The 26,419-nt window shown below is 36.6% G+C and overlaps 1 protein-coding gene and 1 long non-coding RNA gene across 3 annotated transcripts in view; one reads left to right on the top strand and one right to left on the bottom strand.

The window, feature by feature from the left end:
• The window catches only part of CNTN6 (contactin 6), a 283,185-nt gene that overhangs the window by 184,821 nt on the left and 71,945 nt on the right, over positions 1–26,419 (bottom strand). The gene's annotated exons all lie outside the window — the stretch shown is intronic.
• Positions 9,614–11,726, top strand: LOC132678769 (uncharacterized). Its single transcript, XR_009609806.1, has 2 exons — positions 9,614–9,779; positions 11,561–11,726. It is a non-coding gene; the product is annotated as an uncharacterized LOC132678769 (long non-coding RNA).

Here is a 26,419-nt window from a genome sequence, read left to right as displayed (position 1 = left end):
ACTGCACAAAGATGAGCATACATCAAGCTTTTCCTTCTCCTCCTTCCTATTCATGTTCTCTCTTCATGTTCTTTACCAACCTGTTTCCACGTTCGTCACCACAGGGGAAAAGTTAGGAACATCATACATCTCATTGGCATGGATGGGTATGCAAATGTAGGAGACAGTGTTATTTACTCAACCGGCATGGTTTTTAAGTTTAAGGCTATTAGTTTATTCCATTATATAAATAATAGATGTGTATAGAATATTTGCAAGTCTCAGAAATGTGAAGAGAAAAAAATACCCAATTTGGATACTGGTAGCAGTCATTCCTGAATCTTTTTCTATACTATGCTGTCAATTGTTAATCTCTACCATGACCCAGTTAAAAATATAACGTAAGTAATTTCACTGTTAATAATGAGAACTTGTGAAATTTTAGTTTTAATGGAACTACACATGTTGCAAGTTTCATAATAATCCATCATGTCAAAATATATTTAAATAAAAATGTTTACATCGTTCTATATTATGGTTTTTTATTATAAATAATGCAATAATAAATGCCTTTCCTATACTATATTTGTTATTATTTTCTTGGCATAATTTTCTAGAATTAGAATTGATGGAGCTAAGAGAAGTAATATTGGGGGAGTTCTGATAATTATTGTTAACATCCATCTAATTGAATCTTGTGAAGTCAGGGAATGCTTTTCAGTGAAAATTTATCCCAGTGGGGATTCAAAAGATAATCAATGGTGATGATGACATTTTTGACAATTTACTAACATTACATGTAGTAACTTGGCATTTATTATCTGATTTAAGTCTTACCCCAAACTCTGCGATGAAACTGCTGATCCTCCCCCCTTTTACACAAGTTAGAACTTGAAACTAGTCAGTCTAACAACAGAAGCCACAATCTTAACCACCCCAAAGTACAGGAATTAGGGTGGAGGGATTCTTTAGAAAGGGGGTAGGGTAAGTAAATACAAATGCCTTTTAGCTACCTTAAAGAATGAGGAACTCATCTGGAGGGCTATGGGAAGCCATAAATGTGACTTAAGCTTGTAACACATTTTCAATATGAAACACATGGCCAAATTCTGCACACAAAGAGCCTAGGAAGCAGTAGCTGCCTGGCTTGCATTAACGTAGCTCAACAGAGAATCCTGACAGGAAGTGCTCTCCAGATAAGAAGGAACTAGACTTTGGGCAAATCTACTTTTTTTCTTTATTTGCCTATCAGACCTCAAAGGGTCCAAGTGCCTAAGGGTTCTTTCAATGCCATGATCTTGGCTGTTCCTTCTACTGCTTTGGAGAAATCGCAGATGGCCTACCATCAAGTGTGACATACACTCTAAGACTCAGTTCAAACAGAGCTGGGTGGACGCAGCTCTCTGAAGCGCTGAATTAAAGTGGATGCTGTTTTGTTTTTCTAGACAAAGAAAACAAAATTCTATCCAGCTCTTTTATGTATGAAAATGTAGACATTCGTCTTAATTTTCCATGCTATTCCAAAGCTAAGCACAGAGACAACTCAAATTTAGCGAACATTGCTATCATATATTGGCTATTACTTATTTTATTATTTATTTTATTTGTTTCTCTTGGTGCTAGCATGGAAGAAGCTGTTTTATGAACTCTTCACAAACACCAATAATTCACAGGTGCCAAGTGCTTTTGCTGACAAGAGCACAAGTGATAATAATGGAGGGTCCACTTCTGAGCTATGAGTCTCCTCTTAATCAGACTACTTAGCAGTGTACATAGGCTTTATCAGTAGCATTCACAATTTCTCCCCCTGCCCCTGTAATGACCAAAAAATAAAATAAAATAAAATAAAATAAAATAAAATAAAATAAAATAAAATAAAATAAAATAAAATAAAATAACAATGGAACCAAAACAGAAGAGAAAGGAAAGCTCTTATCGAGATATATTTTATGGAATTTTTCAATTTCAAATTGCCATTTTTAGGGGCATCTGGGTGACTCAGTCGGTTTAGCATCTGACTCTTGATTTCAGATCAGGTCATCATCTCATGGTTCGTGCGATCAAGTCCCTCCTGGGGCTCTGTGCTAACGGTACAGAGATTCCTTGGGGTTTCTCTCTCTCTCTCTCTCTCTCTCTCTCTCTCTCTCTCTCTCTCTCTCCTTCAAAATAAATAATAAATAAACTTCAAATCACCATTTTTAAAATACCACATACATGCAATATTATTAGTTTCCTAGGACTGCCATAACAAATTACCTCAAACTTAGAGGTGCACACCAACAACTTTATTCTCTCACAGTTTAAAAGGCTTGAAGTATAAAATGAAGGTGTCGTCGGGGTTGATTTGTTCTGGAAGCTCTGAAGGAGAAAACATCCCGTGCCCTCTCCCCTGGCTTCTGGTGGTTCTCAGTGATCCTCGGCATTCTTGGGTCAACATCACTCCAGTCTCTGCCTGCATCTTCACATTGCCACCTTCACCTTCACAGTATCTCTGTGTATCCTCTTCTCTTCTCACAAAGACACCGGTCATGGATTTAGAGCCCAGTCAGAATCCGGATGATTTCATAAAAGTGGCTGTAACTAATTCCATTGGCAAATACCTTATTTCCAAATAAGTTCCCATTCTTATTTCTGGGAGGACATGAATTTTGTGGAGGATACTCTTCAACCCACAACACTTACCTCAGCATTTTTTGAAAGACGTTTGTGCGGTAACACAGGTTATGTGGAATATTTGGGGAAAAACCTAAACAATAAACTAAAGGGATTTAAGTCTATCCCTTTATTCCTTCAGTAGAGCTGTTGTGAAGTTCTCAGACACTTCACCATTAAAATAAGAAATGTGATTCTTCAAGGGGCAACCTAACATTCAGTGTTTTTCAAACTTCTTTGAAGGAAGATTTTTGTTGATTTTTGTTTTGTTTTGTTGAGTTTTCTTTTGTATAGTTCTTTGGAAATGCTAGAGAAAACAAGCCTCAAGTAGTTCATAAAATGAAGTTCACTTGCTTTTCTGCCTTCCAGTTATCTTTTGGAATTCTGGTCTAAACTCTAGTACAGCTAGACTACATCTCAAGAAGCCCAGCGGAAATAGCAAACTTGTCTGTTTTTTACTTCTCCTGTAATTTTCTGGAATCTTAATAAAAGTGAAGCAATCACTTTTTGTTTTTAATTTTTTAATGCTTATTTTTGAGAAAGACAGAGAGACAGAGTGCGAGTGGAGGAGGGGCAAAGAGAGAGGGAGATAGAGAATTCAAAGCAGGCTCCAGGCTCAGAGCTGTCAGAACAGAGTCTGTTGTGAGACTCAAACTCACAAGCTGCAAGATCATGACCTGAGCCAAAGTCCATCACTTAAACGACTGACCCACCTGGGCGCCCCTAACAATAACTTTTTAATACACATTATTATGAAATGTTAATTGCTTTCTTTCATGAGTTGAGAGAATGAGGTGGTTTCTTTGAATAATAATAACTATCATGTAATGAACACACATTTTGAGTAGATTGAATGGATGTCTTATAACATATTATTTAATGTGTTTTAATCCTTCTAATCCTGTAGGTATTATTTCTATTTGACAGATAAGGAGGCTGATGTTCCAAAGGCTCTGACTTCTCCAAGTCCACACAGCTGGTAAAATGAGAAGCCTGTGCTCTTTCTCACTATGTGCGCTTCCTATGCGAGTACAAATCTATTTTATTATATTATGTGTGTGTGTATGTGTGTGTGTGTGTGTGTGTGTGTGTGTGTGTGTGCGTGCACTGGATTTACATCACTAAATGCTGTAGATGCTACTTATTTATTTATTTTCTACTTTATGAACTGTGTAGGTTTCATTACATGTGTGTAATTAACTTGGAGATAAAAATGTCCACATACACATAACCTCTCATGACAATTTCGTTCTAACAATTGAAACAATGGTACCCCTAGCAAATCACAGGAGCTGATTAGCCAGGTTTCAGGGCTATGCTTGGAATAGCTGACACCACTATCATTGTTACATCCAGAAAATGTATGAGGTTAGAGATAAAATGGTCTAATTAACCAGGAGCCGCTTCAATATCCTCAATGACTACACAAAGATTAATCAGAAAATGGAACCCTGCTTTTCAGATGGTCGAGAGATAATGTGGAGATGTATGTCAATGAACAATGACACTGAAATGACTAATAACCAATTATGTCTATAACCTGAAACAACTGTTTGAGAAATTCTCTAAGGCAGACATGGGAAATGAAGAGGGGAGTCTCTGAATAATCTCTCGTCTTAGAGAAAATGCTTTTGTATCTCAAGAGTTTTAGAGACTCTGAGAGATACAAAAATGGCAAAATATTAATAATAAAGTTAATGATCTAAAACGCTGTTTTCATCACTGACCTATAGGTTTCTTTTTCCTCAGCTATTGGTCACTGACTGACATGTGGGAGCTGTCCTAGGATGGGCAGAAAGTTTAGTGGATGTCCTTTATTTTACTATTTTTGTTAACCTCTGAGTCCCCAGGACCTGCAATAGTGATTGTGGTAATTGCTTAAAATACATTTGGTGAATATAAAAATGGACAATGCAATTAGGAGTCTAACATAATTAACAGAATTCCTATAAACCCATCACCACACACTTTGTTGGCTAGAAAGCATTTGATCTGTTTTTGTTTTCATTGTATGTTTTTCAAATGAATATCTACGTAGAGCTTTGTGTGTGCCAGGTCCTGGTTTGAGGGCTTTGCAGGCCTGATGTCACTTTATGTTCATCGCAACCTTTCATTCATTAAGAATCATTTATTGCTTCTTCTGTGCCAGTCACTTTTAGGGGCAGAGCACACAACACAAAACAAAATAGAAAAAAAACCCAAATAAACAAAAAACACACTGTCTCCTCCTGGATCTGAAAAGAAGAAAGTGATTATTACTACCACCCCCTTTGAGCAGAGCAGTTAAGCTATTTGTCTGAGGTCATAAAGAGCCAGGTTCCAGGGTAGACTCGGATACCTAATTACAGAGCCCCTAGGGCTAATCAGAGCAATCGTGCCTTTACACGGGCCACCACGGTAAAGGCTTTCTGCACTGTATTTCATGAAATAATCTGCAGCAATCACTATACTAAAGAAAGAAAGAAGATACATGTTCTCTGGATGACTGTTCAGCCTGAGCAAATGCCAAAAGCTGTTAAGCAATGCCCATCGCTAAAACAAATTCTTTCAGCTCGTGTCGCCAAGGTTAAAGGAGATATTTCCATAACTACAAGCAAATTAATTTGGAGTTTTGCATCAACAATAATGAGATGGGGCAATAAGAAGGTAACCTTTTATGTGTCTTTTTGTTTTATGACAAAGACAGCACCTTTCCAGGATGGGAAAAAAGGAATTACTTGCCGCTGAGTTTTGTGCAAGCCTTTAATGCTGCCTCCTTAAAACAAAACAAAACAAACTTCTTTGGCTGCTGAAATAATGGGTATAGGTTCTTATGTAGAATATAGAAGTTATAGGGATGTGTAGAAATGTAGAACAAGATTACACTAACAGTGTAGAAATAAGATTACACTATAGGTGAGAATAGTAAGATCCAAAATATAATGAATGAAGACCTACTATCTATCAAAATAGCCCCAGGAGTTGTCTATAAATGTACCTGAAAAGATCTGGGAATACCCAGGGTTATTTAAGGGGTAAACTCTTAAGAAGACAGAACTAAGGTGGGTCTAACCAAAGGCTAGAAGTCTTAACCAGGTAAATGTTACCATAAATAAATAAAAAGCGCATTAACAACATAAAAGTGTCCTCTACATAAAATCCAGAAAAGAAAAGCAGAAAGAGCAAGCATGTGGCAGTGTTTTTATAGTACTCTTCAGGCAGGGGAGATTTTACCCTGACAACTAAGACAATAACAATATTAATGCTGATTAGGGATTTAATGGGTGTGGCAACTAGTTTAAGTGCTTAGTAAAAAATTAAACTTGCCCAAAAGAATGTTTGCTTTTTGCTCTAAAATGTAATCCTTAACTCTTGGGAAGTCATAATAATGTATGTGAAAAGAGCATCTGTTTTCCTGGGGCATTGGGCCACTCCACATTGTCAATGCCAACAATGTGATTTACGGTGGGTGGTTGGGGCTACACTATATAGTCTACAGTAACAAGATGATTTGTGGTGGAGTGTGTGAAAGGTAAGGGGAAGGGTAGGCTTTGTGGTATCAGACTGACCTCTGGAATGGCTTGAGCCTAAGGTAAGCCACAAGAACAATCAACCAAATCTGCATGATTAAGGACGAAAAGCAGCCTCAAAAACAAAAAAAAAAAACAACATCAAGACTCAAGTGAGTTTCCCTGTGTATTGCCATGCAGCTTTCCTGGGAGAAGTAAGCACTATCTGCGCATGTACTAGGAGAGTACAGCTGGAAGCCCTGTGCGTGGGACTTGCCTGGACTCTGCTCTAAGCGCCTCTCTCTTTGAATCTGTATCATTTCATTGTAACAAGCCATAACAGTCAGTATGATAGCTTTGTGGAGTTCTCTGCATCCCTCAAGGGAATTATCAAGTTTGAAGGTGATCTTGAGGATTTTAAGAACTTGCAGTTAGTATCAGAAGTGAAGGTGGTCTTGGGAATTCCTAACCTTGGCAGGGCATTACACATATTGTTTAATACTCATAGCTAACCCATGAGGTTCAAGATCACACAAGTGAGAAGTAGCAAAGTTAAGGTTTGAACTCAAGAGTCTGATTGCTAAGATCAGACATTACTCCCCACCAATATAGAGAATGTTGTAAGGGATGGTACTTTGTAAGGGACAGGGAGAATTTACAAGGCTTTGACAATCACTCTAACAAATATCTCTCAAGACTATCCATATTTCATGCTGGCCAACCAATTTCCTGATACATAATTGTTTTAAAATGTGGTTTTTTGTTATTATTTAGATATAGGGAGGACAACTGATTGGGAAATGGCTGCCGGTGAAAAGACTGCTTATTACAGTTCCCAAGAAGAGAGGACATGCCACATCATGCAAGGCCATACAGGGGAGCACCAAGTTTAATCGGGGCGCAAGAGTGAAGGAAGAGGCAAAACATCAAGAAGGCTTAGGGGAGACTAGTTTGAATAATTTCATCAGTCTCTGGGGTATAGGGACTGTCCCTAATTGTTTGGGACCTGGCCCTGGAGTGATTAGGGCAGGAGAATATGACCAAAGTTTAAGAGCCCAGTAAAGGAGGTGGTTGGAGTTATGGGGACTGGATTGGCTAGTCTGCACATGAAAGCCCACTCAAAGGTGAGTCCTTTAATATCTGTAGGAATTGGTTAGCCTTGGGAGGGGCAGACTCACCAGGGTCAGAAACGCTCAAGACGGTAAAGTATCAGACATACAGAAAAGAAGAAGCCATGATTAATACAATAATTTACAGTCCCAGGTAGAAAGAAAAAGGAATAGGGCATACATTCTCAACGGTATCAATATCAACTCCAAAGAAGTAAAAATTGGATGTGGGAGTGCAGAGGGTAGGTACAGGTATACAGTATATAGGGTATTAAAACATTATGGGTGGAACACTCAGAGGGCTCCTTTGTGTTATCAGGAAGGTGTTAATGAAATACAAGTGGAGAAAGACTAGAATGGAGTACCTTGGATAATGGATGTAAATATTCTACAAAATAAAAACTAGAACAATCTATTATAATCTATTATTAATATATTGATATATTAATATAAATGATTATTTTATGATTTACATATAAGTATCTTATATATTTTCTCAGCAAGTGTTTATTCATAAATACCTGATCAACTCTGTGCTAAGAAAACCTAATTTCTAACTCCACAGAGCTGAGAATCAGACAGAAACGTAACAACTACAACTCTATGATGCTCTGTTTGGGTACGACGATTCCTCCCAGAGATTTCCTGTCTTCTCCTTCTAAAATATCAATAATGTTATAAAGACATCTTATAAAACAGAGATTTCTACCTTTAAACAGTCTGGGGGGTTATATTCACTGAGAGGCTAAGAGAAAAATTACCAGGTGTACTCACAACTGCAAAGAAAAGATCTTTCCCCTCCCCCCCACCGTTTCTGAAACCAGCCAGGGTGCGCCAGGTCATAGTCTGACATAAAGGCAGGAACCAATCAAGTTCTGCTGAATGGTTTGAAATAAAGGCGGGAACCAATCAAGTTCTGCTGAGCGTTCAAATTTAAATGTCAACCAATAACAGCTCTGTAACCTCAAAAAAATCCCTAACTTGTTTGTGCCTGTCTATAAAAGAAGCTGTAAGATCCTTGCTTGGGGCCTCTTAGCATCACCGGCAACGAGTGCGCGGAGGACCGGGTTCGAACCTGCAATAAACGACCCTTGCCGCTTGGCTTTGACTCTGGACTCTGGTGGTTTGTTTTCGGGGGGTCTCTCGAATCGGGGCATATCATCACCAAGAGTTTGTTCATCTTAAACTGGCTTAAGAGTATTTCTGATGAAATTTTCTTTTCTAATTTTCTAATGAAAATTAGAAAATTTGAAATTTTCTAATAGTTTCTGCTGGAACTGAGGGAATAGGGGAGGTAATAAGAAATGCAGGGGGTAGTGCCCACTTTGATAGAATGAAGTAAAATTGGCCTGACACAGACAAAATTATCATAGAGCTTACATAAGGATGACACAGGTTTTTGAGGCATTCCATTTTTTTTTAATTGAAAAAAGACATGAGAAATTCCCTGGGCCAATACAAATGTTTTGTGTCTTGTTTTAAGCAGTGGTTTGATGGTGAGTACAATTATTAAAACTCAATGAACTGAACACTCAAGATCATTGTATTTTATTGAATATTAATTATACTTTGACTTTTCAAAACGAGTGTGGTGGGAAGACTGAATAATGATTTAAATCTGAGGTTTGCAGGGTTGATTCCTTCATATATAACTAAAGTTGAGCAAATACAGCACTAACTATATGCTTGTTGTATTTTATGTAAGAGATGAAACTACATTGGAAAATCACATATTTGTAAAGCAAACCATAGAGATCATGAGAAACTAGAGGCCCCAAGAGGAAGGTGACTTTACAAATATAGCAACCAGAAGAAGAGTGACATTAAAGAAATAATATTCAAAAATATGCATTGATTTTTCCCCATATTCTCAGTACTATATTAGCATTTTAAACTTTTTATTTAATGATCCATAACCTAACAAACAATTCATCTATGTGTGTTCTTAGAGGCTGTTTGTAATCCTTCAAGGATAAAAGTACCTATGATGGAAAAAGTAAGATAGTCTCAATGGAAGAGACATAGAGTCAGCATAGTGTGAGAAGAGACATAATATAGTCAAGAGTTTGAAGGTCTGAGTTTGTATCATAATTTTGCCACTGACTGTGTGACATATAACAGAATATGTTAACACTCAAGCCTAATTTATCAGTAGAATGAGGGGTAGAACACATCTTGGGTTTTAATTTACAACAAAGGTAGTGGCCTTCTCTTTATTCTATTGGCTTGGTAGATATTAGTATTCGATCACAGAATTCTTTCCCATTGAGTTCAAATGTAGCCATCAAGGAATTCTCATTGTAGTCAGTACTAAATGTGGGAATTCACAGCTAAATGATTGGAGTTAACATGGGGAAGACAATGTATCATCAGTTCAGGTGTAGATAATCTGAATTTCCTGGCCCTAACAGCCAAAAATTGTTAATTAGATTATTTTATATGTCTATTCATTAAACAGATACTTGCTAAGTGTGCCCAGAATGTGCAAGTCAGTGTGGTAGGTACTTTCAGGGATACAGAAATAAACTGAATGAAACCAAAGGACTTACAGGTTAGCAAATGTGATGATGCCTCTACATTTGTTATACAAAATAAGGTAGACAGTGATAGCAGCTGTGAAGGGTGTTTAGAAACGAGGTTGTGTGAGTGTGTGTGTTAGGGGAGGTGGAGAAAGTGTTCATAGGAGACAGCGATTCGGGTACATTTTGTTTCTTATGATGTGAAAAATCATAAACTCGGGCCACAAGGCTGTTGTGAAATCATAAGGTAGCATAATAAATTCTAGCTACACCAAGCTAGATGACAGTCAACCCATGCTGAGTCTTGGTTTTTTCAGTGAATGCCTTTTTCAGCCTCTTCCCACATTAAAGATGGAGATCTGCATGCTAAAGGTGAAGGTCCTGCCAGATTTGTGGTATCAGTTGAGTGAAGTAACTCAAGCCTATTTTAGACAGATATGCAATCACACATGTGCACAGAAAACAAAAACAAAAACAAAAACTACCTTATACCTAAACACCAGGGAATTGAGCCCATAAGATAAAATTGAATTGAGCTTCCTAATAGAAAAGCACTGGTAATAATTTCACATAATAATTTTCTACAGAGGCTTAGGAAGAAGCCTATTGTTCTCTAGGAGATAACTAAACATTCCTTTCTCCTAAATTAAAATTGTGAATTTTAACTGTATTTGTGACTGTTATTTATCTTGGTTATAAGAAAAGTTAATTTTCAGTATTACAAGGAATAGTCATTTCTCAGTTTTCATTTTTAGATTCATTGAAATAGAAAGCATTTTAAAAACCGCAATTGAGGGGCGCCTGGGTGGCTCAGTCGGTTAAGCGTCCGACTTCGGCTCAGGTCGTGATCTCGCGGTCCGTGAGTTCAAGCCCCACGTCAGGCTCTGTGCTGACTGCTCAGAGCCTGGAGCCTGTTTCGGATTCTGTGTCTCCCTCTCTCTCTGACCCTCCCCCATTCATGCTCTGTCTCACTCTGTCTCAAAAATAAATAAATGTTAAAAAAAGAATTAAAAAAAAACCGCAATTGATTTGTTTTTGTTTTTTAACCAAAATCCAGTCCTCAGAGACCATAAAAAAAATTGAATGTACATTGGGTGGCTAATTCTGTAGATCTAGTAATCTTTCACATTTTTTATTTATTTATTTATTTTTTATTTTATTTTATTTTTTTTTTAATTTTTTTTTTCAACGTTTTTTATTTTATTTTTGGGACAGAGAGAGACAGAGCGTGAACGGGGGAGGGGCAGAGAGAGAGGGAGACACAGAATCGGAAACAGGCTCCAGGCTCCGAGCCATCAGCCCAGAGCCTGACGCGGGGCTCGAACTCACGGACCGTGAGATCGTGACCTGGCTGAAGTCGGACGCTTAACCGACTGCGCCACCCAGGCGCCCCTATTTTATTTTTTTAAATTTTAATGTTTATTTATTTTTGACAGAGAGAGAGAGACAGAGCATGAGTGGGGAGGGGAAGAGAGAGAGGGAGACACAGAATCCAAAGCAAGGTCCAGGCTCTGAGCTGTCAGCACAGAGCCCGACCTGGGTCTCGAATTCACAGACCATGAGATCATGACCTGAGCTGAAGTCAGACGCTCAACTGACTGAGCCACCCAGGTGCACCTTAAATTTTTTCGAATGTTAGCAAATGTAAACTTTTAAAATGTTATTAAATTATCACTTCCTGTAGATTCCAAAGGGATAAAATTCTTGCTAATCCCATAAGCAGTAATTTAATGATCATCAATATTTTTTACATAAAATCTCATTTTGGGGGAGGTAGTTTATAAAAAGTGGTATCTTATAAGAATTCTTTCAGTCTCTTCTAGGGAAAAAGAAAAAGATAAAGATGAATAGATGCAAATATTGCCCTCCAGTTCTGAGAGTATGTACCAGCCACTGAGTTCATGAAGACTGCCTCTTTTCTATCCTTGAGGTGGGGGGTACTATTTTTCAGTTGATATTGATGGTTCTTTGATTATTCACTTTGGCTTATTGGGTCATTATTAGGATGTGTGTGTGTGTGTGTGTGTGTGTGTGTGTGGTGTGGGGAATAGACTGATGGTGGATAAATGAGCTCTTGTAGAGGAAGATGAAGAAGAAGAGGAAGCAAGGTTGGTGGGAGTGGGATCCAACAGAGGTAAGAGTTGTCCACTCAAGGGAGTGATACAGTGCGGGGCTCTTATTTGGGAAACTGCTGGGAGAACTGAGGTAAGAATCACCATAGGGAGCTCAGGGAGTCAGAGATAGGCTACCTTCCCCAACCGTGAAGACTTTGTGTTCCAAAGAACAGCCATACATGGGATCTTTGTTAACCAGGTGGTCAGGGAGTGGTATAACAGCTGCACAGGGCCCCATGCTTATAAGGATCCCACATAATAACTTATGAACAAGGAACCCTGCATTTTCATTTCTACCTTGGCCTCACAAATAATGCAACCAATCCTGAGTATGGGCAATACTGTATCCCTACTGTCAATCTCCAGACCATTCCACCTTCTCTACTGCTGTCTCCATGAAAACTACAGGACCAAAGGTAAAACCAGGCACCTGCTGGGCTACAGGAGAGAAAGTATTGAGCTACACTTGGGGAATAACATGAGGACTTAATATGGGGAAATGCAGCCATTGTAGCCTGACACCATGGCCTATAACTGTGTATATAAACATACTATATTTTCTATAAAAGATCCAAATGAAAATTGTTTATATGAAGGATTTTTGTACAACAACCACCAACTTTAATTATTTCATCTCCATTGGCTTCCACAACTCAAAGAAATGTAAAGCAAAGTCTGAAAAGGTAGGAAAGAAAAAGAAAAAAAAAACTGTATGTATGGAAAGAACTGATGTCAGCTACCAAAAAAAGTACTTGATTAGACATCAGGCAGCTTTTGGAGCTTGCATAGCTCCCTATGGAAGGTGTTTACTTAGGGGGGAAATCCACCATGGAAATTGATCAATGGGGAAGTCTAAGAATTGTAAAAACAACAAAGCCTTTTGCAAGTCATTCTATGTGTATAAAATAGGTGAACCTCCCACTCGGGCATTTATGAGGACACACTGGCCTTGCCTCTTCATCTCCCTTGATTGGTTTCACTCTTCAACTTCTTTTTCTCTTAGGCAACATGAAACAGACCTTTGTATATGACAAGATTTCTTTTATATGTGTATTTGAACAGGGTAGGCTGGAGAAATCATACTGAAAGGGGCAGTTTATCATACACCTCTTTTCCCCTCTCCTTTATTTACAAAAGAAGACTAGATTGAATGGCTTCAGAAAAGCTACTGAGTGTGGCAGACATTTAGCCATTGCTAAAGCAGCTCCACGCTATAAAAGGTCTACGGCCAGCGAGACTGCGCAGTGCTGCTTGCTGTAGCCACGTTCAGGTTGTCTTTTCCACTCAGGAAGCTAAATTAGGAGTTAAGAGGCACCAATTTAGCATTTCATGCTCTAAATGAAAGATGAAAGAGCCCTAACTCACAGGAAATATTAAAAAAAGAAAAACACCTAAGTGTAAAGCAGAGTGGCTACATGACTTGCATTTGGATTTTATTTTGCTGGTCATGCCATAAGACTCAATATTTTGGTCATCCTAAGTTAAAGATGTCTTTGTGAAAGTTTCCCAAAATGATCAAAATGAAGGTCATTTTCCTTCCTGAGTAATTCTGGTAGAGTAGGTGGAATTTGTGAAACCATCTGTAAAAACTGGGTTTGTATTCACAAGAAGGTCTGAAGGTATGAAACATTTTCACATATAAACATAGATTTGCAAATCTCTTTTGAAATTATAGGTAAGCCTTCAGTAATATCAACCATCTTTCTGGCTCAATTCTGACACCCATCTGGATGTGGCTCAAAATGATTTCTTCCACAAATACACAGAAAAAACTCCTTTTTATTTTGGCAAATTTGGTATCTTGTCATCTCTTTCATTTTCTACAATATACTAACATATATATATGTATCTATCTTCTATATTAAACAATAAACACTTCCATCACGAAAATCATCTTACTCCCTTTTATATTCCTCATATTATTTGGGACAGTGCTTTGAAGCTGGTAGATTAATCAATTAATATTTGTTAAATGAATGAAAATGACAAAGGCCTAAAATTTATTGATAATATTACATCTCTAAGAACTAAAAAAAAAAACAGTAAGGATAAAAAATAGGACATAGCTCCTAATCTATGCAAGTCACTATTTTCTTAATTTATATAATCCTCATAAAACTTCATGAGATGTCATTATTAATATTTTAATGTTTCAAATAAGAACAGTGAGATACAGAGATAAGTAATTCAAGTTTATAGAGCAGCAGAGCAAGGATTTGAATCAATGCAGTCTTCAGTCTGTGCTTTTAATTACTATGCTATATATAGCTTTTCTAACAGATTATATTTATTGTGTCTGTTGTAAGTGCTTTACATGCACTAACTCATTTCTATCATGAACTCTGTTTACAGAAGCTGGCTATAAGCCAGGATTGGATATATTAGCATTTTAACTGGCCTTTAACAATACAAAACATAGGCTGAGAATTTTATACTTTTGTGGTTTTATTCCAATGCAGTGGTTATCAAAATGCATTGAGAACCCCTAGGGGTTCCTGACTTCCTTTCAGATTGTTTATGCAATCAAAGCTCTTCTTGATACCAAAGTAAGTGATTTGTATTTTTTTGTTCTTTTTCTCTTCACATGTTATAAAAAACATTCTTTTTAAACAAATGATTTTCATTGTGGAAAAGAAGAGTCTCTAAGTGTAAAAACTACAGCAAATAAATATAAAATTAAACAAGAAATCATGGATAAGCTTCTTAAACGCAACAATTTTGAGCAGAAGGGATTTTGAGGTCCCTGTATCCCACAGGACTGGTTCTATCAACTAGTGAACCATGTGAAGTTCCTTATTAGATCAAGATTTAACAAGCAATGATTACTCCACAGATTTTAGGAATGATTCTTTACTGTCTAACTCCTTGTAACGCCATGAAGAAATTTCAAGTGTACATACAACTTTTAACCATTCCTAGTAAAGCTACTTAATTGCTCTAATTTACATAATAAGTATATTAATGTAATGCTAAAAAAGCACTAGTTGTTCCTAATTCTATAAACACAAACAACATATTCTTATATAATACTATGAATTTGACAGTCTCATATTATTTCCTAACTTGAACTTCAAGTGAAAAATACCAAGATTGAAAATGTTCTACATCATTCCATAAACTTGATGTCCACATAGATACTTAATTCCTAGGCTATGTAACTCACATGTAGTGTGCAGTTATCTGTTTGAATCATATCTTAGGACCACTGAAATAACTATTACTTATTTTCAAATGTTCATTAGGAAAGTTACCCTTATATTCCAGTAAAACCAGTATATTATGGTACTGTAGTATAACTAGTTCCAAATTTGGGCTTATTATTATTATTGTTGTTACTATTATTATTATTATTATTACATGAGTTTGTGTCCTTCAGATATGACATTAACAAAAAAATAAACACCCGGCTTCATGGACAAACATCCACCATTAGATTAAAGGAAAGTATCTTTGTAATATTACTAAACTCAAAGCACATTCTTCTCAATGAAACATTATTAGAATTTTTGGTACCCGCCACAGTAAATAATTATGAAACTTTCCCACCTACTGTCAGAGCATTATCTTCTCTGAAATTTCCAGGTCACCTAGATTTCAGTGACACATGCTATTTCTTCTATTGTACTTCTATAATAATCACTTGGCAAAATTGTCCAACTGCCGATTGTGGAATAGAACAAGTACAGTGTGATCCCCAGTGACCTTTCCTCCATATTCACACCCCTTTCTAGTTCCCTGCCATTCAGTGTGTATGAGCCCAGTGACCTACTTCTAATCAAGAGAAAAAAGCAGAGGGGATGGAGTATCCTATCCATGATGAGTTACATAAGACTATAACTTCCATCTTGCTAGAAGAGTGTCCCTATTGGGTAATTAACTTGCATACTTTAACAAAGTAAGCATCTGTGTGGGAACTAACTGAGGGCAGCCTCTGGGCCACAACCTATTAAGAGATGAGGTCCTCAATCCAGCAAAACTCAAGGGACTGAGTCTGCCAACAACCTTAATGGTTCGAAAGCAGATCCTTTCCCAGTTGAGTCTGCAGATAAAAGCCCAGTCATGGTTGGTACCTTGAGTACCACTTTCATATGAGATCTTGAAGCACAGAACCCAGATGAGCAGTGCCCAGAATAGTGACCCACAAAAACTGTGACATAATAAGTGCATGTTGTTTTAAGCCACCAAATTCACGGTACTATTATCCTGTAGCAACAGAAAAATCAATATAGTGATTCAGATACCAGTTTTCTTTTTTTTTATAGATTCATTTAAAACATGTTTTTTAAATTTTATTTTAGGGAGAGAGCAAGTGAGCAGGAGAGAGAGAGAGAGAGAGAGACAGAGACAGAGACAGAGACAGAGACAGAGAGAAAGAGGGAATCTCAAGCAGGCCCCATGATCAGTGGGAAGCCTGACACGAGACTTGAATCCTAGTCCCCGGAATCATGATCTGAACTGAAATCAAGAGTCCCAACACTCACCGACTGAGCCACTCAGATACCCCAAGATATCAGCTCTATTTATAGGTTGCCAAAACAGAATTGGGGTTTTGATTCCAAGAGGTACTCTTACTTATTAGAAAAGGAAAATTTATATGAAAATGTGTCTACAATGCCTAGAAAATAAGGGACACTGAGGATTATAAATATATGAAATCCAGTTGTATACTATGTGATCAGTAGAATACTGGCCTTAGTGAGACATTTTGGTACTTAACTAATGTTGAAGGAAAAGATATGGCCTTGGTCAAGAACCTGCTTATGCCACCATTTGATCAACCTACTTCTTTTTAAATGTATTTTCATTAATATTTTAAATGCACTTAAAATTACTAATTGACTAATAATAGGTATTAAGCCATGGTTTCTCTTTGAATAAATGGAACTGTCTTTTAATAGAATTTGCCACCTTGTATCTTTAGACTCACTTTCTTTACCTTCTCTAGTTTGATTTTTCTTCACTACATTAACTGTTTTCAATGATCATCTCAGTATTAGAATGATTCTATTTCTCTGAGAACTGTAAATTTCAATATTAATTTAGAAACATTGTATGTTGCCTTTTAAATTCCGTGCCTATGTATATAGAATATTTCATCTTGTCCTTTTTAAAATTCACAACTCTAACCCACACAAGAAGGAGCAAAAAAAGACCATGCCTGTGAAAATTGCACCAGTGTTTTTCAGTAAGTTAAGTGAATGATAAAATAAAAATGAAATAATTATTTGAGATAATACATTGTATGTGTTTAACTTGGACTCCTATAGAGCTGATCTTTAGTTGTATCTTTTGCAAAAGCTATAGAGTGAATTTTTCCAGGATTACTTTTAAAGAAAGAAATTAAATTGTCCATGCAACACCATTACATATGCAAGAAAAAATATTCACAGATGCATGATAAACATTTCAATTGGATTACACTTTTATAGCTGGAACTGAAATATAATTTTAAGCCACAAGCATTCAGGCATGTTTCATCAATTTTCTGTTCCTTTGCCCATATGAAATGTGTGATAAATGATATAAATATATGCATACTTTGTATAAGAGTTACACTTTTGAGGTTAAAAACAAAAACAAAACAAAAAAAGGTAGAGAAAATGGCAAAAAGAGATGGGTGAGTACTTATCTTCATTTTAACACAGAATACAAATTAATTATATGCTTTAAACTAAGAGAATACTTTTTGTAATTACATATTTGATCCTTGCTCAGGACGATGACACAATTTTGAATTAAAAAAAAAAAAAGCATCAACAGGACTTGCTGGAAATGAACTACTGAGTAACTATAGTTCTACAATGACTTCAGAGAGCAGTGTGCCCTGAAGCACATGTTTCTAGGACTGAGAAAACAAACTATATGGAAGGTCTGTTAACTGGAGTACCTGCCTGAAAACTGGAGAAGGAAGATGCTTATCTTCACACTCCAACGCTGATAAGGAAAATATAATCATTATAAGTTGATGCATAGGAATGCTAAACCAGTGTTATTTGTCTCTCTGGGATACTTGGATAAAACATTGAGTAGTTTTGTCTACCATTCCTAAACAAAAGGCTTAGAAGAGTGGCTGGAAATAATTAAAGTGATATTAATCAATGAATATCAAAAGGTCTTGAAATCATTAAATATACAATGCTTTGGAAATATAAATCTTTGAGAAACAGAAGGAAAAGATGTGCTTGGGTGACTGCTGTGGTGACAGGTGTGATGTCAGTGGGGTTGACAGAGGCAAAGGCTGATAGTGGACAGAAAAAGTGTTTTGCTACGGGGTGTGCAATAGGTACATGCTGAATATTCAGTAGTCTTTTGTAAATGTTATTACTATTTGGATTCTTTATAAAGAATAAGTCCAACTGAGCAGAATAAAATGCTCTCAAATATCAATTTTCCACACTCATGAATAACCTGGCTGTTTAAGCCATGAATCATTAACATGGCAAAAACAAATCACAAGGGTAAGTACCTTGTGTGCAAGACACACACTTAGCTGGAAATAAGTCACCTTGAAAACTCAAAACTACATAAACATAGTACTTACAGACACACCTATACACATAATGCTGAGAAGTATATATAACTTTGTGTCTCCACAAGATATTGCCCAGAAGTTTAGATGTTTGTATTGTCAGAGCACCTAAAAAAATAAACAAAAATAAATTCTATATTTCTTGCTCTAAAAACTGTTGTTATTCAATTTCTTTCATGGAAAACAAGATAAAAATCTAAAAAAAAAAAAACCAGAAAGATTTGGACTAATAACTAAAGTAGCTCTCATGATTTGATGATGCACATTTCATTAACAATGTGAGAAGTAAGTTCCTCCTAATATGACCTCCATATAGAGATAGCAACTCCCAAGTTTTCCTCCGCTTTGTGGGGGTATGGGTAAGCAACTATGTGCAGCAATGTGTTTTATTCATTGTGCATCTCTGGAGAAAATCAGGTCACCTTCAATGATCTTATCAGTCAAAGAAAATAGGACTGCTTCACAAAGCTATTAAAATGGAAGAGAATTAGAATGTATAAAAAGCTTTCAGATGCTGGGATCAAAGGGAAAAAGGTCACAGACTAGGCAGGGATTGTTGCCTTGGCTGAAATTCATGGTTTTGATTAACATGAAGTTGTAAATGGCTATAACATTGTAAGCAGTCATAATAAAATAAAGTAAGAAAGAAAGGCCAAGGACATTATAGAAATGTAGAGGAAAGAGTCAAAAGAATAATGCTAACAAGTGGAGAAAAATAAGCAACTAGAACAGAATTATAATAACATGCTTTGGGGTAATTTGTTTATGATTCTCAAAATGCTTTAGCATATACTGGGGAATCTAACCCTCACAAGAGAGGTAAGTATTGTCATCCATACTTCATAGAGATGGAGACCAAGGTTAAGATGTAACTTTTGCAAGTTCAAACAACTATTGGCAGCAGAGCGACTGTTCTCTTCCAAGCCTTCAAAACACTCAACAGAACATTGTTAGATATCCACAAATATTTATTAAATGAATAAGCTTGTACTTAAGCCTACTTTTCTAATTCCAAATCTAATGTTCTTTCCAGTTACCTGACTCCCTCAGTAAGTGATAAATCTATGCAAAACCATTTCAACTCTATTAAAAACCTATGCTGAGACAGAAGTAAGTAAAATACTTAGTAAATGTCTATTTTTAAACTAGAATTAGCTGCAGGAGTACCTTAGGTGACAATATCCAACTAGGATGACAGAAAATGACTCACCCATTTTGGTTGAGACTAATAAAAATACCATGATCCTATCAGTCAACAGATTATGTCTTAATTACAGGTAAGGTAACTAACCACTATCTATGTGTCAACACAGAGAAATGGGAAGATAAGTATTATGAATATCCATATTTACTTCTCCTAGATTCACTAGTTATTGTCTCTTACTCCCCCTTTCTTTTCTTTGCATGCTGTGTCCTACTTTTTTTTCCCTAAATCATTTGAAAGGCAGTTGCAGGGAACCAACAATTTTTGCCAAGGATGCACAAAGCTGAAAATAATATGCCAACACTTTTTTGAACCAACTTTGCTTGAACCAATAAGAGCTGAGATCACAAGAATACAAACTAGCTCCAGATATGAAGAACACCATGCCTAAAGGAGTGATGGTAAGCTAGCATTTTTCCTTCCTTCGTAACAAATTGGTAAGTATGAGCATGGGCCTGGTGGCTGCAGATAAAATAAAAATTCACCCTCACTTTCAAGCACTCGCCACAGAAACTCTTGGTGCCAGAGATAAAAGGGAACTTTGCACTCAGTCGCGGGCTCCTTCATTGGACCTTAGCAGAAGCTCACAAAAAATTGTTGTAGTATAATCCTTATTGTAAAGACAAGGGGAGGGAAGAGCAGCCACTGCAAAAAGGCCCAAAACCCCATTCATATCCTTTGCCCCCATCTATGGAAGGAAAGCTTCAAACTGCAGGGAGAAGTGCCTTCTGGAAGGGAAGTGGTGAAAACACATTATAGCTGGAGACCGGAAATGTAAACATAACAAATCAAATACATCTTTCCCAGAGTTATAGCTGGGAAGAGGGCAAGAAGACTGACACAGCCATATCCTGAAACCCAGGAACATAGTGTTTGCCTAAAACTGAAGCTTAGTCAGAACAAGAATGTCCCTCCCACTTACCTTGAGGCGGAAGAGAGGCAAGTGACATCTAATAGTGGGATACAACTTGGGGACTTTCAAAAACATGTGTAAAGACTCTGTCTGAGGTGCAGTTCAAAGAGGAGAACCCCAAAGAGGAGAGTGGAATAGACACCGAAAAAAAACCTCTGGCAAATCAATCCTCATCCGAAACACAGTTATCCCCAAAGAAGTCAAAACCAGTGGTCAACTGAGGATAATTAAAGCAAATCTAAACCCAGTACCTCTCTTGGCCAGACAGACTCAAACTCCTACACTGGAGGCTTACCAGAGGTAAAAGCACCCCCAGTCCCAGGGACAGAAACTATTTAGTCTAAGATGTTCAGCTTTCAGCAAAAAGTTTTAAAGCATATGGGAAGACAAGATAAAAATAACACTACCAAGGAATAAAACCATCAACAGAACCGGAATTGGATATGACACAGGTACTGGAGTGACCAAATGGACAATTTAAAATAACTATGATTAATACATTAAGGCTCTAATGGAAAACACAGATCATATGCAACATCAGCAGGATAACTTATATAGACATGGAAAAAATTAACTGGATATGTAAGAAATGAAAAACAGTGATAAAGAAAGCCTTCAACAGTCTCATCAGCAGACTTGACACATTCAAGGAAAGAATAGGTGAAACTGAAGGTAAGTTAATAGCAACCCCTAACCTAAATCATAAAGAATATGTGTGAAGAAAGCACAAGAGCCTCCAAGAGCTGTTAGACAGTATCAAACTGTCTAACTCGTATGTAATTAGAATTTCACAAGAAGAAAGTGAGACCAGGGAAATAAGAATAATGATCAGGATTAAAAATATTTAAGTGAGTCATATTCAAACAGAAAATATCAAGACAAACAGAAAATCTTAAAAACAAACATAGAAATGACACATATACACAGAAAAACAAGTACAAAAATTGCAGACTTTCCCTCAGAAATCATGTAGATTAGAGGAAAATGAAGGATATCTTCAAAAGGCTGAAAGAGGGGTGTCTGGGTGGCTCAGTTGATTGAGTGTCCATCCCACTCTTGATTTCTGTTCAGGTCATGATCCCAGAGTTGTGGGATTGAGCTGGGCTCTGGGCTGCGTGTAAAGACTGTTTAAGATTCTCTCTCTCTCTCCCTCTGCCCTTTTCCCCTACTCATGCTCTCTCTCTCTCAAATAACAACAAACAAACAAAGGGCTGTAAGAAAAATGTGTTTACCCACAATTCTATACTCAGTGAAAATATCTTTCATAAATGAAGAATAAATACAAATTATCCTTAGACAAACAAAAATTCAGAGTATATTGTCAGCAGATTTGCACTAAAAGAACTATTAACGAAAGTTCTTCAGATGGTGGATGCTAGACAAAATCTTTGAAATAGGGAGATTAAGTGTGCAGGAAGATGGTAAAAATACAATTTACCGCTGTAACAGTAAGTTGCAGAATATCACCTTTCATCTCTAAATACCTCAGCATTTATTTTTTAATAAAGGACTATTATCCTGCAATAATCATAAGAGCATTATCACAATTGAGAAAACTGACACATATACAGCATTTCATTTTAGTCTATATTAACTATACCCAACTGGCCAAAAATATGTATTTTTTTATACCTGATCATGTTTTTCAGGATCATATCAAAATTGAATTTTTGATACAATTTCTTTAGTTTCTATTAATTTGGAACAGTTCTTCTATGTTTTCTACTTTTATCACATCAAGAGTTTTGAAAGGTGTGTGCCATGACGGAAGTTTCTCAACCTGAATTCTATGGCGGTTTCCACAAGATTAGATTCAGGTTAAACATTCTGAGCAAGAATATGACATAGAGGATGTTCTATATATCTTACTGTATGAGGAAGCATACTATTTCATTTGGCCCCTTGAAGAGTGATACTAATTTTGATCACGTGGTTAGAATGGAATGTGAATATCTTGCCAGTAGGGAAGTCTCTTTCTTTGTAATGCAGAAATAATCTGTGTGATGATAATTTGAGACTATGTGTAGTATATTTTATTCCCCAATAAATTATAAACATTTTAACTTTCATCCAAGCTAAACATCTATATAAATTGATTTCTATACACATTGTTTCTATTTTCATAAATGCCATTTGCAAAATACAACTTTATTCCTTGTTTGTTAAATAAACAGATATAGTTCAATTAAGGTTACAATTTCCTTTAACTCTTCATTTACTTGACCAATAATGGTCTTAGACTGTTCTCCTCGCCTTTTGTGATACAACACCCTCTAGCTTGCTTCAGATCTTTGTGGTGGCTATTTCTTCATCACTTTTGCCTGCTAAATATTCTCTATTAGCCACTCTCTTCAACTAACCAGATTGAATCCAGGTGGGTCATGTTTGGTCATGGTACCTCTTTGTTCCTCTATGCCTATTATATTTTATTCATACCCATGACATGATGATTTCCAAGTTCACCAAGGCTCCAACTCAGCCTTATATTTTTGGCTCCATGGGTATTCATTTTTATAGTCCACACTTCTATAGAATAATAAACTTATATGGAATAAGGAACTCATGTTCAAACTCAACATCTGGTTATCTTCCTTCTGCAGAAAATGGCACCACCATTGAACCGATTGCTCCACCAGACACCTGGGAGTCTTCCTTAACATCTTCCTCTCACCTCTCTGTATAATACAATGCAAAGTCCAATTTTTAGCCCTTAGATTGAGCCCCCAATCTTTTCAAATGATTCTATTGCTATAGCCAGATCCCTACATCAAATCACTGACTTTTTTCTTTTGCCTTGATTACAATGATTGCCTTTTTAACTTTCATTCTTTCCATACAGTCACCATTGAGCAGCCAACGTAGTATTTTCAATATAGAAATTTGATCACATTTTTGTTGTTTCTCTCCCCTATCCTACCTCCCTCATCCAGCTAGATACCACTCAGTGACTAGATTATTTTTGGACCAAAGGAGAAATGCTTAATAATTTGCACAAGGACTACAAAGTCCTATATGACTTGATCCCTGCCTCTCCCTATTGCTTCATCTGCTGTTCTTCCCATTACTACCTTCTACTGCCTTTCTTTTGGCCTTGAACTACCTGTGTTTCCCCCCACCTAGTTTCTTTGTTGTTTATTTTTGCCTGTGTTACAAATGCCTTTTCTCCACTGCATTTAATTAATGGTCAATTATTCAGATTTTAGAAGGTCAATTCATCAAAGTAGTCTCATTGTATTCGCTAAATGAAGTGAGCTTTCCATATTATAAGCTTTTAAAGATGGGTATATTTTAGTGCTCCAATCACAGGTGTGTGTGTGTGTGTGTGTGTGTGCGCGCGCGCGCACACATGCATGCACATGCCTAAGGGTAAAATTACTGGTCTGTAAGCTCTGTAAAGATTGGGCCCTTGTTAGTTTTGCTCAGTACTTTGCTTACCTATAGCACAGTGCTTGGTATCTTAATTTAATTTTGTTTGAGTTTCTCCTATGTGTCCTTGCTGATTTAGGCACAGGGATTTAGAAGTGAGCAGTAGGAGACATGTAACAGTTGTTGAATGGATGACTGAGGTTGTATAAGATTACTGTGGACCCCAAATCCATACAGATAGTTACTAATTATACTTCCTTCCATAATTGTAATCTGGAATTTAAAAAGAAAAGGAAAAATGGGAAAAGGATTCAGTGGTTGTCATTACCATCATTCAATATATAGGGTTACATTTATGATGAGAAACCTGGAAAGTCCATGAGAGGCAGCTAAATAATTTCAAACTGGAGCAGAGTCCACTCTACTGTGCATGTGGGTGTGTATGTTTATATACATAAAATATATAATATAAATATATATAAAGATTATATATACATACATTATATATGTATATGTATATATTATATATATGTATATTATATGTATATATGTATATTATATGTGTGTATATATATATATATATATATATATATAAAGATTCAACCTGAAAACATATACTACATTGTTTTGTATTTAAAGAAGTAATTCTTCTCATTGTTTCTCAGAGGGTATTCTACAGGCTCCCATACCCATTAAAATACATTTAGTAAATTGGGTTCCTCTGAAGAGATGTACACATTTGTTAGCTTTACCTCTGGCTGTAGCTAAATGAACAGGAAAATCGTAGGGGAAAAAATAAAGCCTTTGTGAAAGTGAATGTATTGTGTGGGTACCAGAAAAATGCCTCAAGTGGAGATTTGCAGAGAAGACCCATTTTATAAAGGGCTATATTAAATTAAGTAAGTGCTTGGAATCTCTGGAGAGAAACACTATGGAGATATTTGAATAAGCACAAAGTTAAGTAGCAGTGGATACAGAATTTCCTATTACTGGTGCTGTCTCCAGTGTATTTTACAAGCCCCTTGTGAGGCAAAAATACTGTATGCATCAGAAAAATCAGAGAATATCAAAGAAGGAAAGGAATTAAGAACTCATAAATTCAACCCCATCAGCTTACAAATAAACTGAAATCTAGATAAGTAATGTGACTTTTCTGGTGTTAGAGAGCAAATAGCAGCATAACTTAGTGGAATACTGGTATAGTCCATTATTGTAGGTGCCTTTGACACACACACACACACACACACACACACACACACACAAAATATTAGGAAAGGAGCACTTCCTGTGACTTTTGTTTTTAATCCAACTTTTATATCTTTGAAGATTCTACAAAGGCATTCATTTTATAAACAAAAAATAAAATGAAGATGACAATATATTACTTGTCGAGTAATAAAATACAATACCAACAGAAACTCACTGAAAGACAGTGTAATAAATGGAACATCCTTGGGTCTGGGGATTGGACAAATCTGGGCTCCAAGCCCCAAGTGTGCCACATACTAGCTATGTGAAATTCAAAAGCTGTTTAGCTTTTCCTCATTAGTTTCCTCTCTCTAAAATAGGGATAATAATATCTATTTCCCTTTACAGTTTTCTGAAAATTAAATGAAATCATTCATGTAAACCAGTTAGCACAATATTGGGCACATGTTAGAAAGGTTAATGAAGACAGCTATTTTTACTGGAGCATTCACACTAAAGTCTATGCAAACTTCCAGATGAAATAAGAGCATTTAGCAAAAGGGCTAGAATTCCAAAAGAAGAAGCCAGAGATGAGTCAGTAATAAGCAGAACTGGACTGATTAACTTGTACTGCAATGAAGAAAAAAGATAATGTGTATAACCACTGCCTATACCAATAGCAAGGATGTTAAACTTTTCTAGGATGAATCAAATATAGTAATCCTCAAAAATGTCCTCTCCTTAAGGTTTGCCTGGAGTGATGTCACAGCTAGCAGGAAGGCCAGAAGGGAAAGAACATCTTTAGATAGGAAGACAAGTAGGTTAAATGAGCAATGACACAGAGTCAGTTCGACTGTGATATAAATAGTACTGAGTTCTGTCTCTGTTTCGCAAGATGAGACCTTGGCCTGAACCCATTCACTTCTGGAGAAAGATCTTCCAGTAGAAAAATACATACCTATGTGAAATGGGCAGAGATTCCTGACTCTGATGATGAATAGCCAAGTTAGACATGAACAGACTAGCAGACTGGAGGCCAGCTGCCTCTAAATCATTTTAAAAAAGAGACAGCTTGCTTCATGACAGGTCAATAGATAGAAACTTGCCTTCACTCTGAAGTGTATGAGTTGCTTACCAAAAAAATCTGACTATTCTCTATGGTCCTCTGGGACATAGTTGATTCAGGGTTTTAGTGAGATGATTATCATTTTAAAAGTAGGCTTAGGTTGTCACACACACACACACACACACACACACACACACACACACACAAATATGGTTACTGCTGGCTGTCCCCACTTTTCATAGGAATTCCTGAATGCTATTATAAGGGTACACTGCAGTGGGCACAGAATACT

Source organism: Panthera onca, chromosome A2, assembly GCF_046562875.1.
Source record: "Panthera onca isolate mPanOnc1 chromosome A2, mPanOnc1 haplotype 2, whole genome shotgun sequence".
Lineage (NCBI taxonomy): Eukaryota > Metazoa > Chordata > Mammalia > Carnivora > Felidae > Panthera > Panthera onca.
This window is presented reverse-complemented; position numbering and strand designations above follow the sequence as displayed.